The sequence below is a fragment of the Podarcis liolepis genome, assembly GCF_965112155.1.
Source record: "Podarcis liolepis genome assembly, chromosome: Z".
Classification (NCBI taxonomy): Eukaryota; Metazoa; Chordata; class Lepidosauria; order Squamata; family Lacertidae; genus Podarcis; species Podarcis liolepis.
This window is the reverse complement of record NC_139570.1, coordinates 31,341,601-31,360,152: the sequence shown is the minus strand read 5'-3', so window position 1 is coordinate 31,360,152 and position 18,552 is coordinate 31,341,601. Positions and strand designations below refer to the sequence as shown.

The 18,552-nt window shown below is 43.0% G+C and overlaps 1 long non-coding RNA gene across 1 annotated transcript; it reads left to right on the top strand.

Annotated features, from left to right (window-relative positions):
• Positions 1–7,184: 7,184 nt before the first annotated feature.
• On the top strand, positions 7,185–14,964 carry LOC310697981. Its single transcript, XR_014521282.1, has 3 exons — positions 7,185–7,261; positions 7,888–7,914; positions 14,779–14,964. It is a non-coding gene; the product is annotated as an uncharacterized lncRNA (long non-coding RNA).
• The last annotated feature ends 3,588 nt before the right edge of the window (positions 14,965–18,552 follow it).

The window sequence follows — 18,552 nt, the reverse complement described above, 5'->3', positions numbered from 1 at the left end:
TATGATCTGCTCTCCATAGCTGAAGGTATTCAGGCTTCTGAATGCCAGTTGCTGGAAACCACAGGAGGGGAGAGCACCCTTGTGCTTGAAGGTTCTTCTTATGTCTTACATTTTAACTCCCTCTCATTTTCTTTACATAAATGCATTAATCAGATATTTTAATTCCACTTGCATCAGATTATAGAGGAAGCTTTGTCCACAGGATGTGTCATCTAGAAAATGAACTATATATACATAAATAAAGGTAACATGGTGTGCTCACATGATAAGAAATTAGTTACTTTGCTCACTTTACTTACCTCTCAAACAGTGGGCACAAACAGTTTCAGGGAACAAAAGATGTAAGTGTGTGTGTGTGTGTGAGAGAGAGAGAGAGAGAGAGAGAGAGAGGGAGGGAGAGGGAGAGAGAGAGGGAGAGAGGGAGGGAGGGAGGGAGAATAAGACGATTTAAAATGTCAAGATGAGGAGTTTGAATCTGAGCCCATCTCCTAGAAACCACCAAATACTTGCACAGCTTGGAGGAGCAGACCAATGGCCCTGAATGACCCTGAACAGCTCAAAGCAAGAAGTCCATCTCCAATTTCTTGGTTTTGGGATGGTTCCCAAAGCCACAAATCTTGATGGAGTTCAGAAGCAGCCTCCATCGGTAATGTTCTCTCCTTTCCTTATAAAAACAAAACTATGCAGTTTTGCCCACCAGTTTTCTCTTGGGGAGATGGGGATGTTCCACTACAGCTACAATCAATAATAAATCTGGAGAAATTGGTGGTTTGTTTGTCTACTTTTAGTGCCTCTGAACATCATGCTGTCCTTTCCAGATATTCTGCAGAGTCCCATGTTTCAGACATAGGCGGGTCACCTCCTAGACTCTGATCTGGGATCAAAAAACATGCCAACAATTTCCTTCAAGGTTTCCAACTGCAGGGCTCCTTGGCAAGCACAGCTATGAAAGAGCCGTTTTTTGCATGACATTATTTTATCCTGGTTCTCTTGGGGATTTACCACTTGACACATCCTAGTGTGTTCTGAATGTGTCACCAACATCAGAAACTGATCTATACTTGATCTGTGGGAAATCTGCAAGCAGAACATGAGCACAAGGACCTGCTCCCATCATGTGGCTTCCAGAAACAGGCATTCAGAAGTATTGCTGCCTCCAACTGTGGAGGGTAGAGCACAGCTATAGTGACTAGTAGCCATCAATATTATTTTCCTCCTCTGTGAATTTGTCCTGTCCTCTTTTAAAGCCATCTGAGTTTATTGCCATCACCACCTCCTGCAGGAGTGAGTTCCATAGTTTAACTAAGAAGTTCATTCTTTGATCTGCGCTGAATCTTTCAACATTCAGCATCTTTGTATGCCCATAGATAGATAGATAGATAGATAGATAGATAGATACTGGGAACTGAACCACCAACATCACATTTCCAGGGTCTATGTCCAGGATGAGTGGAGCTGAGCTCATTGAGGTTTTACAGATACATTGAAGATCCCAGTGTTCCTTGTCTTTGGTAGGTATGTATGGAACATACATGAGTCCACATTGCATAAAGGTTGGAATAGAAGGTCCTAGGTTCAATTCACAATGACAGGAACCCCCACCAGAGACCCTAGAGAGGGTGTTGCCAGTCAGTGTGGACAGTACTGAGCAAGATGGGCCAATGATAATTATAAGGCAGCTTTTTCTATTCCTATGTTATTTTATAGAAGCAAAACAAATGTGATTTTATGAACTATTGAAGCAACCTATAACTAAATGACTCTGTAGGAAAATGTGGAAATGCTCCTTGGAAACTTTGAGGCAACTGGACCCAAATCTGTAATGATACAAACCTTATGGGAGAAAACTTGCTTTTTCATATCTTATTGCTTTACAATTGCTAGGGGCTGGACGTTTCCAGTAATGAGTCCTTTTGCTTTGCGAAAACACTGCATCATGGAAATATTTCCATGTATCATGGTGTTCATTGTCTGAAGTCTCTCCCTGTATCCTTGGGTGCGTACTCTGAAATCCTGCCCTGCATTGGGGAGTTTGCAGTCTAGAATCTCTCCCTGGCTTTGCCGTGTGAAAGTTCTCCTTGCATAATGGGTGCATAGTCTAAAATCGCTCCTTGCACCATGGGGTTTGCAATCTGAATTCTTTCCTAGCATCATGGGCTTTCTAGTCTGAAATCTCACCCTGCATCATTGGGTTTGTAGCCTGAAATCTCTCACTGATTTGTAAGGTTTATGGAAGACCATCTGGCTTGCATGCAGAAAATCTCAGGTACAATCCCCAGTGGCATCTCCAGGTGGGTCTAAGAGACAACTCTGCCTGAAAAACCAGAGAGCCATTGCCAATCAGTGCAGACAGTACTGAGCTAGCTGGACTAATGGGTCTGATTCAAGGTAAGACAGCTTCCAAGTTTTCTGAGATGATCTGTGGACTGTTGAGGGTTTTTGTTCTCCTCCCATTTTCAGGGCATCCATCCCACTCACCCCCTCTCCTGCTCCCACCTCTGGAAAAGGAAGCTGCCCAAAGGGTATGCCAGTGAGGTGCAGTGAGGTCTTGCTTCTCCAAAGATTGGTCCGTTCCCTTGAGGCAAAGGTGAATGACCTGGAAAAAAGCTAAGAGAGGCTCTCTGATAACACTGGAACTTGTGGGTGTTCATTGAAGCTGAATGTTGGAAGGTTCAGGACAGATAAAAGGAAGGAGTTCTTAGTTAAGCTATGGAACTCCCTCCCACAGGAAGCAGTGACAGCCACCAACTTGAATGGCTTAAAATGAGGATTGGGGAAAACAATCATGGAGGAGGAAAATGATATTGATGGCTATGAGCCAGGATGGCTAAGCTTCACTCCCACAGTTCAAGGCAGCAATATTTCCAAATACCAGTTGCTAGAAACCACAGGAAGGGAAAGCACTCTTGTGCTCCAGTCCTGCTTGCTGGTTTCCTTTTTGGTTGGCCACTGTGAGAACAGGATACTGGACTAGATGGGACATTAACCTGATGCAGCAGGGTTCTTCTTATGTTCATATGTGAGCTGTGAATGAGAATTCAGGGATGCTGTAGCTGTATCCCACTCCCATGGTTACAGGAGTGGGAGAATTCTGTCGAGGAAAATGAGGGTCTTGAGAGGAGAGCATCTGTAAGGAGACAGAAGCATTCCCTTCAAAGGACTTACTCCTTATTGCTTTTTTAAAAATATTATTGAATCTAGGATCTTTGCATTAACACATCAGAAGAGTTTTGCCGGTTCTGAACATGCACCCATCTACTGTTGTTCTATTATTCTACTGCAGGGTTTCATCTTTTTATGTGAATAGGCCTCTAAATGCCGCCCCACTAGCATTTCCGAAGTGTATGCTCATGCGATGTGTATAAGCTCTCGATATGTAGAGGGGGAGGGGAGGGGGGAAGAGAAACATATGTTTGTGCTTTGGCTATGACTACTACAGCCTGCTCCCCACCCCCAGTGGTCTTCACGCTTTGCATTAGCCCAACCCAATTATGACTTCAAAGTTCTCAAGTTCAGCTTTGCCTCCAATGCGGGAGCATTCACAGGGTTTGCAATGGCTCCCCACTCCTATTTATTTCACCCACCCCACACCAACAAGTCGAAGGGACCTTTTTCCATCTGTGGGGTTGTTTTGTTTTTTTGCATTTTAGATATTCGACCTGACTTTAATTTGAGTTAAAGCATCTGATATTTCTAATAGCAATAACCAGTGGGTTTTTTCTGGCAGTACTTACCAGTATGCACTCCTAATGTGTGGCAGGAGCTAAATGATAGTATCATAGAATTGTAAAACTGGAAGATACCCCATAGGTCATCTAGTCCAATGCCTTGCAAAATAGATACAAGCACCTGGAAATCACAGAGAGGTGGCGGAATAAGTGGGTGTCCCCAAGAAACATGAGAGTCCTGATTTCACTCCATGCCCCTTTGCTGTCTGGGTGAGAGGAATGCCTCACAATGCTGACCCTCATGGATAGCTCAGTTGGTAGAGCATGGGACTCTTAATCTTTCACGGTCATGAGTTTGAGTCTCACACTGAGCAAAAGGATTCCTGCATTGCGGAGGGTTGGATTAGACCCTTGCAACTGCACAATTCCATGCTCAATAATAATAATAATAATAATAATAATAATAATTTATTTGTACCCCGCCCATCTGGCTGGCTTTCCCCAGCCCCTCTGGGGGGCTTCCAGCAAAGATGAGAAATACATTAAAATGTAATCAAGGGATTAAGACTTTCCAAAAGCATCTGTCTATTTCAGAGATGGGAACATAGCACTTTTGAGAAATGAGATATGTAGGAGAAATTCTATGTTCCAGAGTGGAGTGGTTGATTGAAGTTGTGGCAGTTTGTCAGGATGAACCCTGTGGTGTTCTCCCAAGGATGAAAAAGGGCTGCAATTAATAGATCATGGAGACATAGAAGGTTTCCTTGCAAAGCTTTCCTCAAATAAAAAGGGAGACATTGGCGTGGAGAAGAGGAGACTGGGGGCTTGTCCACACCTTCACTTGTCCTATGCCTAGAAAGCACAGGTCCAAGCAGTTTTCTGTTTCACCCATGTTTTCAAGGCACAAGTCCAAGCAGTTTTCTCCTTGCCTCACTCCTTTCCCAGGGAAAATCTGCTCTTTAGTTTTAAATTGGGGGTGAAAGGCAATCCATAGAAAACCCGATTGCCACTTGCTCCAGCTGAGTCCTGAAGAGGAGAGCTGAAAGGAAACACAAGAACTATCTTAAAGTATCTGAAGAGCTGCCACATTGAATATGGAAGAAGCCTGTTTTCTGCTGCTCCAGAGGTGAGGACCTGAACCAATGGATTTGAATGACAAGAAAGGAAATTCTGACTAAACTTTAGGAAGGACATTCTGATGGTTAGCGCTGTTGGACAGTAGAACGAACTCTCTTGGAAAGTGGTAGACCCTCCTTCATTAGAGGTTTCTAAGCAGAGGTTGGGTGGCCACCTGCAAGGGATTCTTTAGCTTTGATTTCTGCTTTGCAGGGGATTGGTCCCTTCCAAGCCTGAAACTCTATGAGCCTATGAAAGAGAGCACCAGGGAAGCATGGGTGTATCTAAGTGAATCCTGACCTCTTGCCTCAGTGTCCCTCTTTCACATCCTTCTGACCTCAACCCTATACTGGTCAAACATCTTTGGATACAATTTGTTCCTTTGTCTTGGCATCAAAACTCAGAACCCAGAGATTAGGAAAAAAAGATCGCCAAGCGGCCATTTCTGGATTTCCTTTGCTTCCTGAGCTGAGCTCGTGGGCTGCCTCATAAACTACCTCAAAATCTTTGTTAGCGTAGCCGATGGGGTGAATATTTGGTCTTAAAGCAACACATTGTGGTCCGGAAGGTCAGGCTCCATTACTTTAATTGCCAAATCATCCTCCCCCCTCTGGTCCCCTAGCGGAGGGAAATAATGCCCCAATAGCCTCACAACAATGAGGAATTTCTAACTTTTTCCTTTGAAAGCAGACATGGTATCAAGAGCAGGCCAGAAAGAAATCTTAGCCACACAGATTTCTTGAAAAAACTCAACAAGTGTCATTTTGAATTCCATAAAAAAACATCAAAAGAGCCTGCTGAATCAATGGCCCAATTAGTGCAGCATCCTGTCCTCTCAGTGGACAACCAGATGCCCTCTCACCTCCTATGGTTTCCAGCAACATTGCTGCATCCAACTGTGAATGCAGAGCCGAGCCATCATGGCTGGTAGCTATCGGTAGCCTTATATGTTAGAGTATGTGTCTGAACTCGCATGCATGCCAAGCATTCATGTGTATGCATACACACACTAATGAGAGGTCTGGGATCTATCACTAGAGTTATAACGTGTGTCCGCTTATGAATATGTGTTTGCCTCCATTCCTTCCTAAATAAAACTCCTGGCACCCGATACTTTTTGTTCTGGTCTGGCGATCCTAATGATCTCTTAACTGCTAGACCCAGTAATTTTTAGAGGTAAACAAATAGCTATACATTAAGATTCCTGAGAGACAGATTAACAAAGAAAGCTTCATTTATTATACGAAATGAAAGTGGCAGAATACATAAATGCTGTTTCAGACAGTAAAATTGCAATTTAAACAGGCAGCAAATCTTACTATGCATACACACTTTGATGTGAAGTGGAAGAATCCCTACCTATTCCCAAAATCCTACAGAAGTGAGCGTGACAATTTTGCCAACAGGACTCACACTAAGTAAAAAAATTGAAGTTCGTTTTTGAACCATGTAACTGAGCAGACGTCTGAGGCTGAGGCTTCAGATTCAGACCACATGTTTGAGACCAACTTTGTATTTTGTGACCAATAATCCCTTGCCTCTCTTGTTTTTTCTGCAGCACTGAATGATGCATGAGTGAGACCTCTCATTACTGTAAGTAAAATGTTTAAACTTACTTAAGGTTGTGCTCTATTCATTCCAAGATGGGTACAGGCAGGGGAGCAAATTAGAAATGCTGAATGCTGGGACATTTTAAAGGTCTAGTAACCTATATTTCCAATGTTTTGCAAACACACATATTTCAGTTTTAAATTCTGCTGGGTGGTTGTTTGGTTTTCGGGTTAGAGGGTGCATCAAGCCCCCCCCCCTTAATTCAGACAGTCAGCTGTTTTTCTTTTGCAGTTTCTCACACACATGGGAATACCAGGATCAACTGGTATTCCACAGTTATTTCCCAGCATAAGGTTATGATGGCCCAGAGCAGGAATAAATCCTAGAGTTGTGAAAGTATTTTGCAGAGATTTTTTGAACTTTTGGAGTGATTTTTCAGACTTTCAGATTCCCCCAGCCAACCCTGGGCTCATGGGGAGGGAGAAATTTTCCCCACCAATCTTTTGTTTGCTTTGTTTCTATTGTGAGAGGATCAACTCCCCCTCCTTTCTCTACTCACGTTGTAGGGGGTTGGACTAGATGACCCCTGAGGTCCCTTCCAACTCTTCAGTTTCATGATTCTATGCAAAGTCAGCCCATTCTTGAGTAACTGGGGAGAGCCTCCTCTCACTCTGGTGTTTCCTTTCCCAGACATAGATTCTTTTAAACACATATTTTCGAAACCAAACCACAATCCCAGCTAGTCATTCCACTTGGAAAAAGCAGGCAGGGCTTTCTTGTTTTTGAAGAGATAACAATGTTGCCTTTGTTTCACTTTTCCCTCTCCTCCCACCCTCCTCCTCTTCCATTCCATTTTTCCCAGCTCATAAGCTGCCCCATGACACTGTCGATCCTGCGCCAGGAATTGAAGGACTCACTAGAAGAGCGTAAGAGCATAAGCAGAGCCTGCTGGATCAGGCCAGTGTTTCATCTAGTCTAGCACCCTGTCCTCACAGTGGCACACCAGATGCCCAAATGGAAAACCTTCAAGCAGGACCTCAGCCCAAGAGCCCTTCCCCCTCCTGTGGTTCCTAGCAACCCATATTCAGAACCACTGCCCCATTTTGGAGGCAGAGCATAGCCATCCTGGCTAGTAGCCATCAATAGCCCCTCTCTTCTGTGAACTTGTCTAATCATCTTTAAAAGCCACCCACAATTTAACTAAAAACTCCTTTCTTTTATGTGTCCTGAATCTTCCAACATTCAGCTTTGCTGGATGTCCACAAGTTTGAGTGTTAGGAAAAAGGGAGAGAAACTTTTCTCTATCCACTTTCTTCATGCCATGCATAATTTAATAGTAGTACGACTCATGCAACACATTGGCGACTAATATACATACAATAATTACCAAAATAATTATACATTCTTTATCAATCTTCTGAGAAAAATACAAAACCTTGTTCAAAGCCACAGAGACTTAAGAACTACCCAACCTAAGATGAACTTATAATGTCTGGTTTCAATGGATTTTTCAAATGCTTAACTCAGTCTTTTGTTTTCTTTATCTTTTTAGGTAAGTTCATGAAGATACCAACAAAGGGTAAGTTCGGTGTTGTTCACAATACTGAGAGATACTAGTGGAGTTGTAGATGGATGTTAATGAAGGTATAGACAGGCGTTTTGCACCTGTTTCGCCCTGGCAGTCCAAGTAAGGCCGCTGTTAAGAACCCGATGGGGCCTTTTTACTGGGGCTTTCAGATAACACACTCCCAAGGTAGCTTTCCGGGCTTCTTCAATGGTCTAATCTCAAAGCCTTGATATGTATATTGATATTCAATTTCATAAAGAATACTATTTCTTGACTTAAGCTTAAGAGACTGATTTGCTTCATAATTTAATAAGCTTCTATCACACAATCTCAAGCTCGCCTTTTCTCTAAAGGAAAATGTCCCAAATGCTGCAACCTTTCTCTATAGCAGAGTTGCTCCATCCCCATGATAACAGTTCTGGGTGCCACAATTTAAGGATATCGACAAGCTGGAATATGTGCAGAGAAGGGTAAATAGGATGATCAAGGGTCTAGATGCCAAGGCTTATGACAAACTTTTGAAGGAGCTGGGCATGGAAAACAGGAGAGGTGATGTTGTTGTTGTTTAGTCATTTAGTTGTGTCCGACTCTTCATGACCCCATGGACAAAAGCACACCAGGCTGTGTTCCACTGCCTCCCGCAGCTTGGTCAAACTCATGTTAGTAGCTTCGAGAATACTGTCCAATTATCTCGTCCTCTGTCGTCCCCTTCTCCCTGTTCCCTCAATCTTTTCCACCATCAGGGTCTTTTCCAGGGAGTCTTCTCTTCTCATGAGGTGGCCTCAGCTTCAGGATCTGTCCTTCCAGTGAGCACTCAGGGCTGATTTCCTTCAGAATGGGTAAGCTAGATCTTCTTGCAGTCCATGGGACTCTCAATAGTCTCCCCCAGCACCATAATCCAAAAGCATCAATTCTTCTGCGATCAGCCTTCTTTATGGTCCTGCTCTCACTTCCATACATCACTACTGGGAAAACCATAGCTTTAACTATACGGACCTTTGTTGGCAAGGTGATATCTCTGCTTTTTAGATGCTGTGTAGGTTTGTCATCACTTTTCTCCCAAGAAGCAGGAGTCTTTTAAATTTGTGAATGCTGACACCATCTGCAGTGCTCATGGAGCCCAAGAAAGCCATCTTCAAATATCTAAAGGGCTGTCACATGGAAGATGGAGCAAGCTTGTTTTCTCCTGTTCTGGAAGGTAGGACTCGAACCAATGGCTTCAAGCTCCAAGAAAGGAGATTCTGACTAGACATCAGGAAAAACTTTCTGACAGAACTGTTTGACAGCAGAATGGACTCCCTTAGGAGGTGGTGGGCTCTCCTTCGTTGGAGGTTTTTAAGCAGAGGTTGGGTGGCCATCTGTCAGGGATGCTTTAGCTGACTTTCCTTCAGAGCAGGGGGTTGGACTAGATGAGTCTTGGGGTGCCTTCCAGCTGTACAATTCTATGATTCTATTAATTTGGAAGATTCAGGACAGATAATAAAAAGTCCTTCTCCCTGCAGCACATAGTTGAGCTGTAGAACTTGCTCCTGTAGGGCACAGTGGTAGCCACCTACTGTGAAAACAGGACAGATGTCATAGATGGGCCATTGGCTCTTCTTATGTTCTTACAGTATTTAGAAACATGAGTAGCTTTATACTGGACGGAGTGGGGTGAGGCAGAACCCTGATCATTGTGGCTCTATAAGAACCTATTCCTCCTCCTCCTCCTCCTCCTCCTCCTCCTCCTCCTCCTCCTCCTCCTCCTTCTTCTTCTTATTTATTGTTGGTTAATGAAAAAATAGGCATAAAATAGAATTCCTGGATATCAAGATCCAAGTTTGAGGTAAGTACTACTTAATCAATTAAGCCCCTTCTGAAATTGTCCATCCTAATTTTGTGTGGGTGGGTGGGGGGAGTTCCCTCCATTTCCACTTCTTCCATTATTTCTCCAGAAGAGTTACCACAGGCTTGGTAGCTTTTTCTTTTGAATTCACTCCAAATTGCACAGTCTGTTGGACCTTTAAAATATGCCTCTTTCTGTTCTAAAACTTCTGTCTTCCCCCTCCCATAGGAAAAGACCACACATCTGGTAAATTAAAAACTGGTTTCCTTACAAACTCTTCAAAGATCAGATTCATGTGCTTTTCCCTCCATCAGTCAGAAAAATCACACAGGCAGTAAAGTTTGGCTTGATCGCAAAGTGGTGAAGGTTCCTAAAATACGGGTTTAGAAACTCAAGCATGGCCTGTGATAGCCATGTGAACTCTTCACGCACTGAGTCCATCAGGTAGACTGGAAGTGAACGAAGACTTGATTCCCTCCCAAGATGATATACTGTAAGCCTAGAACCACGGTTCTAATCCCTTCGTGCATTAATTAGACATAAGAATGTTGGTTAAATGAGGCTGATTATCCCAAACCCTTAACCTCAAGGTCCCAGGGTGGGTTGAAACAAATAAAACACAGTGCTGCACAATATTCAAAACTATTTAGAACAGTGGTTTCCAAATTGGGTGGTAAATAGTGGATTTTTTTAAGCAAAAGTTGACTGACTTTATGTGAGGAATTCTTTAGCTGTGATTCCTGCACTGCAGGGGGTTGGACTAGATGGTCCTTGAGGAAACTTCCAACTCTACAATTCTATGATTAAAGCAGAGGAGGAGTGAGGAAGGTTGTCAAATCTCTGCCACTTGCTCCACCTCTGTCTTCTCCTTCATCATCTGCAAGGGTGTCTTAATTGTTTTATTTTATGCAGCTTATCAGACCTGTCTTTACTGCCCACCCCACCCCTTTCAAAAGTGTTGCTCCCATTCATCCCTAGCACATATTCACTCAACAGTGGGGTGGGGGCCTCTCTTTGTTCCAAGTTCAGCTCCTATATCATCCTGCCAAAGTGTTCGGGCTCCCTCACAACTGCCTCGCCAGCCCTGCATGTCTGGGGATTCATGATAAACTGCCATCTCAACATTTCACCCCACATTACAAATGAACTGTGTGGAATGGGTAGGAAAGATGGAAAAGGGGTGGGGTTGGGGTTAAGTCTGCAAGCCTCGCTGGTATCCATTATGCCTGGAGAGTGACACTCCCAACCACCGGCCCACAATCTCTGTTTTTGGGTCTGAAGGCAGTTAATGCTAGCAGGATTAGCACTTGGGCAGGGGGCAGAATTGAGAAGAGTTTTGAGGTGGGATGGATTTGAAAATCCTGGGCTGTAAGATTAAAAGGGTGTGGAGGAAGGTGTGGAGGCATGGTTCTGTGATAAGATGAAAGAATCGTAGTGTTGGGACCCCCAAGGGTCTTCTAGTCCAGCCCCCTGCAATGCAGGAATCACAGCTCAAAAATCCCTGACAGATGACCGTCTAACCTCTGCTTAAAAGCCTCCAATGAAGGAGAAGCCCCACATTCCACTGTCAAAAACCAGCTCTTACCCTCAGAAAGTTATTCCTAAGGTTTAATCAGAATCTTCTTTCTTGTAATTTGAACTTGTTGGTTCAGTTCTGCCATCTGGGATAGCGGGGGGGGGGGGGGGGGAGCTTGCTCCATCTTCCATGTACCACCCTTCAAATATTTAAAGATGTCTATCATAGCTTTTCTTAGTCTTTTCTTCTCCAAGAAAGGCTTGGTTTTTTATAAGGCTTAGTTTCCTGTCCATTGATCATCCTTGTCACTCTCCTCTGCCCACCTTATAGTTTGTCAATATCATCCTTAAACTGGGGTGCCCAGAACTGACACAGGACTCCAGAAGGGGTCTGGCCAAGGCATAATAGAGCAGTACTTTGACTTCCTTGGATCTAGACACTGGAAGTCTGTTGATGAAGCCTATAATTGCATGAGCCTTTTTTTGCTGTTGCATCACACTGTTGACTCACATTTCCGGACCCTTCATTATCTTGGTGGGCATCTTTTAAGCATGCAACCCCTAACCTGAGCATCTTAAGTGGTCGAGTGCAGAAAGCATCCGGATAATGCATAATGTGCTTCTGAACTATCGCTAACCCCCACTTCTTCACAATATCTCAATGTTTAATTTGAGACACAGAGGGATCCAAAGTAGAATAAGGAAGCATAATAAAAAATGACTTACATTTGCAAGCCCACCAGCTGTGTGCACAAAAGCACAGCTTTGAATGCTCTTTGATTGAACAACTTTCACACATTCCTGTGTAATGAGGCAGTTATTTAAAAGAAGAAATCACATTTCCTCCATGAAGATTCTCTGCTTTCTTCCAGCAAGTTCCTCGCAAGTTTTCAGAAACTTTCAGGCTTGTACAGTGATACCTCGGTTTAAGAACAGCCCTGTTTACAAATTATTTGGTTTACAAACTCTGCAAAACCGGAAGTAGTGTCCCAGTTTGCGAACTTTACCTTGGTCTAAGAACGGAAGCTGAACGGTGGAAGGGCACCAGCAGCAGGAGGCCTCATTAGGGAAAGCGCCCCTCGGTTTAAGAACAGATTTGGTTTAAGAACAGACTTCTGGAACGGATTAAGTTCGTAAACCGAGGTACCACTGTACTCCTCATTCACTCACTCACAATCATAGGAACCAACTTCAGTCTCCCAATAAAATATTCGAGGGGGCCATTCCCCTCCAAAGTTGATTAGTATTACCATTCAAATAGTGTTCGTGCCCTGCATTATGTGATCAATTATGCAGGCTGAGGCTTACCTTGTCTCCCCCCCCAAAAAAAATTATTTTGTTCACGTAGGCACCCCTACTCACAATTAAATCATAGAATTGTAGAGTTGGAAGGGTTGGTTATTCCTCCAGTGAAGGAAAGTCCATGGTTCCTCAACATCCTGGAAAAATGTAACAAGGAGTCTCTCGAAACAAATTTGTCAGTTAGAAAATTATAGAATATTTTTTTCTAATAAAAATAAGTCCAATCAATTTTCCCATGCTAAATTGACTTTGTGGGGAAACCCAACTTTAAACATTGGGGGCAATATGGAAAAGTGGGGTGGAAGTGAGCATACTGACTTTGAAGCAGCTGATAGATGAGGAAGATTAATTTTACATGTAGGTATGCTATTTTAAGAGATAAATATCATCTCTCAGATGCCGCACAATGGCAATATTTGCACCTGCAACACTTGGTAACTGCTTTCTTTGGATCGGCAGTTTTTACAGCTTCTGGGATAGTAGAACAATTGGTCAAATCCTTTGAAACTAAAATGCCTGTGATAATCTTTTACAGATATTTGCTATCAGTGAATCGATTTGATACACAAGTTTTAAGAAATGAGAGAAACAAAGAGTTGGAGGTTCCTATTCAACCTAGACAGTGGGAAAGAGTTTTAGTTTCTATAGCAAAGGTGTCAATGAACTTTAAATTACGACATATACAACAGAAAATAATATTTAAACTTTATTGGACTCCACTACCTGTAGAAAAGAACTGCCTAAGACAGCATGTGGTTGGAGATGTAATAATGATAAAGCTTATTTGAAACACGTGTTTTTACAATGCCCTTCGCTTACTAAGTTTTGGGAGAAAGCATTGGATTGTATAAACATGGCTGCGTAAAAAGTTAAAATTTTCAGAGGGAAATATTCTTTTGAATTACTTACCTACCATATGGAATTTGACAACTGGACAATGTAAATGGATGCTTCATGCCCTTACTATGGCCAAAAGGTTGATATTGATGCACTAGAAGGATAAATCAATGACCCCCTTCAGTCAATGGATTCAGGATATGACAACACTCAAGACTTATAAATGGATTGTTTATAGACGTAGACTTTGCATGGACAAGTATAACAATATTTGAAAAACATTTATAAAAAAATAGTAGGTTATAAATAACCATATTTGTATTTGGCTAATAATGACATTTATATACATATATACTAGACAAGCATATGTTTGCGTATATAGTGATATAATAATATACCTTCCCCCTTTTTATCCCCTCCCCCATTTTCCCCATGTTGTTTTTATTTTATTTTTAAGTCCCCCGTGATATTAGTGCAGAGATGCTGGTATCATGAGGGCTGGATGAGGTAACCTTTAGGTGGATTTGTAGCTGGTTGACAAACCGAACCCAAAGAGAGCTCACTAATGGTTCCTCCTCATCCTGGAAAAAAGGGACAAGTTGGGTGCCACAAGGTTCTGTCCTGGGTTCATTGTTGTTCAACGTCTTTATAAATGATTTGGATGAAGGAATAGAAAGGATGATCATCAAATTTGCAGATGACACCACCTGGGAGGGATAGTCAATGCTGCAGAAGACAGAATTGGGATTCAAGATGGCCTTAAAAAGATTGGAAAACTGGGCCCAAACTGAAAAAAAATGGATTTCAATGGGGTGAAAGGTAAGGTTCTACACTAAGGCAAAAAGAACCAGTGACACAAAGGTAAGATGTGGGATACCTGGATTGCTGGTAGGACATGTGAAGAGGATCTAGGTCTTAGTAGACCACAAGCTAAGCAGGCAAATAAAACTAAATTCTATTCTAGGATGCACTGACAGAAGTATAGTGTCCAGGTCAAGGGAAGTAATAGTACCGATTCCTTTCAGACTGAGGGAAGAAGGGCTGAACAGTCTTCCAGCTGTTCTTCCGGTCCAGATGTGACCCAAAACCTTTGGGTGTTTGAGGCTGGACGGTGAAAGCAGAGCTCTCTGCTTTGCTGGCTGCATAAAAGCAGGGAGAAGAGAACAGAAACATGGAAGGAATGGCAATGAAAGCTGAGCCAGGTCCATCCCATCAACTCTAACAGAAAAAAGAAATGGGGAAGAAGAAGAAAACACCTTTTGGTTTAAACATGTTGCAGTGAGTGCTTTCTGTGTTTGTAAAGTTCCAGCTTTTAATGATCACACCTTTAGCCAATGTGTTATTTAGGCAATATCAATATAGTAAGTAATTCTATCCTATCTTGTGCTTCATCCCAGGTCCCTCCATTAGTTGGACCAGACAGATAAGAACATCAGAAGAGTCCTGCTGGATTAGGCCAAATCTAGTCCAGCATCCTGTTCTCACAATGACCAACCTGGTGCATGTGGGAAACCAACAAGCAGGATTCAAGCACAAGATCCCTCTCCCCTGCTGGATCAGCCCAATAGACCATTGGTCCAGCATTCCTGTTCTCATATTGATTTTATACAGTTCTGTACAGTTTTGGGCACCCCAGTTTTAAAAGGATATTGACAAACTGGGATGTGTGCAGGGGTGGTGGTGGTCCCAGTGGGGTTGGATCAAGGCAGAATAAAAGTGACTTCCCTTGATCGGAATATTTGTCTTTTGCTGATTTCTAGGATTGCATTAGCTTTTTTTTCTTCTTCTTTTTGCTGTAGTATCACATTGTTAAATTTGCAATCTAGTAAGATCCCTTTCCTGCCATCCCACAAGCCCTAGTGCAAGGGCCAGAGTCAGCAAAAATTAATGTGTCTTTTCTTTGTTCCTCTGAATAAATCTTTCAGACATTCCCCCGCCCCTAGTATTCTCCTAGCATTTAGCAGGTGTAGCCTGTGGTTTTCTGTATCTGTATACCAGAGTATGGGAAATAAACAGACCCCCTGATCTGCCACTACAGTTCTGAGGAACTGAGCCTAGAATTGCATTAGCCTTTGTTGCTGATGCATCACACGGTGGGTTCAGCAGGCACAGCTAATGGGATGGTAATTGTAACCCAAAATGTGTGGAGGCCTACAAGTTAAATCCAGTCCATGGAGTTGAGATGCTTTAGGACAGAATCAGACCATTTGCTTATTATCAGCATGCTGAATGTCCAGGTGTGAGAGCTTCAGTTGGAGGCAAGACGACAATTGTTAAGTTTTGTAGCTAATGGAGCTGCAGTAAGATTTTATCTGCAAGTATATTCTAGCCCCTTAATTATTTACCTCTGGAGATTTCTCCCTTTGGCAAGCTGGGGAAAGTCTGCTGCCTTTGTGTGAAGAGCAATTTTGCATGAATAGGCTGCAAATCACCAGGCAACCACCTGGACAATATGACAACTCTAGAGCTTTGAATTACATAGCAATTTCCAGGTAATATCAAGGTTATTACATAGAAAGTGTCATGTCATTTAGAGCTAAATGCACAATTATTGCTTGACAAACCTACCTGGAAAAATTTGCTCAATTTATTTGCTTGCAAGGAAAGGAATTCTGCTGATTTCCTTCCTGGTTTTTCTTTAAAAAGTAGCAGAGTTGCTAATTTGCGCCATAAATCATGCAGCCTTTGAAACATCAATAATAATACAAACTCAGGGAGCTCAGAAAATGGGGAAGTGGATAATGGCAGATGCACCCAGGTACCCAGAAATTGCTTACTTCCACTACCATATCCCTGATTTGAGCCTCTGAGTGTTTTGATTCCTCTCATCCTACCTGATCCTGCCTTGCATCACCACCATCACCATCACTACTATTACTATTATTATCCACCCTAAAGCCCCATAGTGAATTACAATGAGCCATTCTCTTCAACCAGGCCTTTGGCTATCTAACATCCTATTTCCTTTTAAAAGTGTTTGTGTAAGGAAGTAGGATGGGGAGAGGGCAATTGGTTTAGTTTGTTCTTCTTCTTCTTATGTATTTTATGTTTTTGTATGTTGTGTTTTGATATTGTATATTTATGCTGTGAACTATGGATGAAAGGCAGTACAGTGGAACCTTGGTTGTCAAATGCTTCGGAAGTCAAACATTCGGCTTTTGAACACCGACAACCCGGAGGTGAATGCTTCCGTTTTCAAACACACTTTGGAAGTCAAATGGCTTCCAAGGCGTGTTTCTCCATTTTGTCCCCAATGGATTTTGCTGACCACCCATTATGCCTCGGTTGTCGAACGTTTCGGAAGTTGAACGGTCTTCTGGAATGGATTACATTCGACAACTGAGGTTCCACTGTATACAAATTTAATAAATAAGAAATAATAATAAAATATTACAGTGGAAAGCTAAGCTCAGTAAGCAAGGGGTTCCAAAGTGTAGGTGCCGCCACACTTAAACATGGATTTCTTATATGTGCAGAATGGGGATTAAGTGACACCCATAACAGTGCCAGTTCTGCAGACTGAAGAGGTCAAGTGGGCCTATATGCGGTAAGCCACTCTTGCAGATCAGCTGGTCCTGAGCTGTTAAGAACTTTGCATACTAATACAGTGGTACCTCGGGCTATGTTACCTTCGGGTAACGTAATTTCAAGTTACAAGCATGGCAAACCCGGAAGTGTATACTTCCGGGTTTCACCGTGTGCACATGCACAAACGTGCTCTGTGCAGAAGCACTCTATCGTGCCATGCGCGTGCACATGCACAGAAGCAGTGTCTCTGGATATGGACTTTTCAAGGTAAGTATGGACACCCGGGATGAATTAAGTTCATATCCGGAGGGTCCACTGTAGTGCATTGAACTTGTTCCAGTAGCAAATCAGCAACCAGTGTTGATTTCTGAGCACAGGGGTTATGTATACAGCAAGGCCTCACTCCTGAGAGCAATTGTACTGCACAATTGAGCACCGATTGCAGCTTCCAGATTTAACCCAAGGGAAGCCCCACACAGAGCACATTGCAGTAGTCCAGTGCTGTGTTTGCTCCTTGAGAGCCATTCGAAGCTGCAGCAGCTGTTGTGTTGATTAAAATAAAGAGCGATGACACCCTTGCGGGGTGGCAATCCTGACATTTAGCAGTTCTCCCTCACCAGGCCATTATTCTCTGTGTGGTTCCTTGCCTGCCCTTCTTTGCTGAAAGTAAGTACTCCATTAGAGATGATAAATGAGCTTTATTAGACGTTTATAGAAGAAATTAGAAAGCATTCATTAGCTGTCTCCTCACCACTGCTGGTTCTGGGTGAAATGGTGAAAGGGGATCAGGAATGACACATCCCTAGGGGGAATCGGCATGAATTTATGATCCCAGGCACCCATTGCAAGTCTTCTGCTCTTCCACAGAGAAGTCTCTAGGGCCTGAAATGTCACTGCTTGGTTTTTAGTGGGCTCTTGGGAGCTGTAGCTCATCCCTCCTGGCGGGCTGACAGGCAGGCACTCAGAGAAAGCAACCATTGGCATAGAATCATATAATTCTAGAGTTGGAGGGAAACCCCAAAGGCCATCTAGTCCTACCCCCCTGCAATGCAGGAATGACAACTAAAGGATCATAGTAATTCTAGAGTTGGAAGGGACCCCTGAAACATTAACTAATCCAACCCCCCGCAATGCAAAAATCGCATCCTCGGGGTTCTGTAAGCAACACTCTGCACCTTTTACTTAAGCAAAAGCTCTTTTAAAAAAAGATAGACAAATAAAACAAATGCAAGTCTGAGCAAGTGGTTAGCAAGGAGAAATACTTGGATGAAGATTGAAACCATACTCAAGGAAAGTGGACTGTAAGGACCCCCACTTCTGCGTCCAGCTGTCCAAAGAAATATATTCCGCACTCACTCCATCATACCCTTCAGGACTGCTTTCTTCCTAGTGATCTTCAGAGAATCCCCCCTCCCTCTATGGGGTCCATGATGTCACCTGGAACGATAATTCACTCCTTGCCTACCAGGACTGAGCTCTGTCATAAATAAACTGGGCCAAAGATGGGAGATGTTGGAGAGAGTGGCTTTCCAAGAAGATTTATTCTGGCATCTGGAGGGGCAGGGGGGAAGGAAGTGAAAATGGGTTTCGTTGGAAGATGAACGAAAAACCACAGTTGTAAAAAGCAAATGGGGCAGGCAGGA